A 1864-nucleotide genomic window follows, 5' to 3' on the forward strand; every position below is an offset into this window, starting at 1 on the left:
CCACACACACTTTTTTAGCACCTGCCTCTAGGGCCAGGCCTTTTGGCTAGGACCAGAGGAATTTTTGATTCCTGGCCGGAGGGCCGGCCAATGTATTGCACATTGGTCACTTTACCTCACTCTCCCATCTTCCTTCTTCCCCACTTTCTTTTTATTTTTCCCCGTGTTTGTCTAGTTTGTCACTTATTTTTGTTTGGTGCACTGCACTTTATGTGTGATAAGTAGGGTGCTGGTCCTCGGGCCTGCCCTGAACGTCTTGGGAGTGGGTGGACATGGCCTTCTGGCTTAGTTCGCCTGCTCTCATGGGGTCTCCCTTCGGGGGAGCCTCACTGTTGTGTCCGTGCTGGCTTCGGCTACATGGGCCTTGGATGGGTTCATGTGGCTTCGGCTGCATGGACCACTGACAACCTCAGTCCCTGTCAGGAGCCTTGCGCCCCGGGGGATCAGGGTCAGGCCCTCTTCGGAGGGCCTATTGACGATGCACCCGTCACAGGTTTTTGTTGCACCTCCTTATGTGTGTGCACTTTTTCCCTGCACCGGGTGAAGTTTTTGGGTTGTGTTTTGCACGCCATAGGCTTTTCAATAGAAAAAAAAAATCTGTTCTTATCAGTTTAATATCTGATACGTCCCCTATCTGGGGACCATATATTAAATGGATTTTTAGAACAGGGAGATGGAAGAAGAGCTTGCTCTGTCCACTCCACGCATCGACCTGGTATTGCAGTACCTCCAGGACCGGTGCACCCCTCTCTTACGCAGTGTCAAAAAATAGATTTAACTGGAACATCATCCAACTTGTTTGTCTTGTGTGTTCTTGTTGCTTGCTGCTGACAATGTTTCTTGCTTAAACTCGGTTCCGTGCTCCAATAAACTGGCATTTAACCCTTGTGTCTTTGTCTTCATTGCTTCTTGTCACTTTCTTGACAAATGCCACTACTTTATCAAGTTACCTGTACAGCAACACCTAGATTTTAGTCAGGGCATCCAATTTTCGACAAGTCAGCTAGTGTTCTGCTCCTCGCTCGCTCTCTCTTTCCAAAGGCCCAAAATGAAGCCTTCGATAAGCAGTGACTACTCTGCTGACAAACCAGGGGGCTGAATTTGCTCCATTGCTGTGTGCCTTGCTGCATGCAGCAGCTAGCTAGAAAAGTCTGCTGTGTGGCAAGGGTTTTTTATTTTTATCCGGAGGATCCCTTAGTCTTTGACTCCCTCTAGTGGCCCTCGATTTTCTTCCACGTTATGTTAACTAAGTCCACGTTATGCTAACTAGGAGGCCGGCCCATGCAAATGATTTTCCTTGTTGAACGTGAACGAGGAGCAACGAGAAGCACCTGAACGTGTGAAATTCTTATTTTGGGATGACTGAGGGTCATGACTGGGCTCCAGCAGTGTTGGGCAGGTGTCAGAAAAGGGTGGATTGTCCAGTAGACAGGGGGTCAGGCCTGTAGACCAGCGACACCCGTCTGGCTGAGGATTCACACCTCCTGACAGCCTAGACTGGGGGGAAGGGCGCTTGCCGGGTACAGGCAAACGGGCAACTCTCAGCGAGCCCTCCGGTGGGGCCAGAAAGCCGCTCGCTCGGAACAGAGAATAATTGGGTTATCGCTTCTCGGCCTTTTGGCTAGGATCAAGTGTAGTTTCTACCTTGGTCTTGGCCTTAAGGTAACGACCGGTGCCAGTCCCTCTCGGCCTTGGGGTGTTTCCTTAATTGGTACACCCCATGCTGCTATTGGGGGGGACGCCACCGGGAGTGAACGAGTCGTGATCGCCTCTCCCTACCATCCTTGTGGTGGCTGTGGGTTTGGTGGGCGTGATGGTTGGGCCTCCGAGCGCTCCCAACACTGTAAGGCTGGCCGTGGCCGAG

General features: G+C 51.3%; 1 pseudogene; it reads left to right on the top strand.

The window, feature by feature from the left end:
• The first annotated feature begins 570 nt into the window (after window positions 1-570).
• LOC120938568 lies at window positions 571-749 on the top strand (annotated as a pseudogene).
• Window positions 750-1864: the final 1115 nt, after the last annotated feature.

The sequence above is a fragment of the Rana temporaria genome, chromosome 4 (assembly GCF_905171775.1).
Source record: "Rana temporaria chromosome 4, aRanTem1.1, whole genome shotgun sequence".
In the NCBI taxonomy this organism is placed as follows: domain Eukaryota; kingdom Metazoa; phylum Chordata; class Amphibia; order Anura; family Ranidae; genus Rana; species Rana temporaria.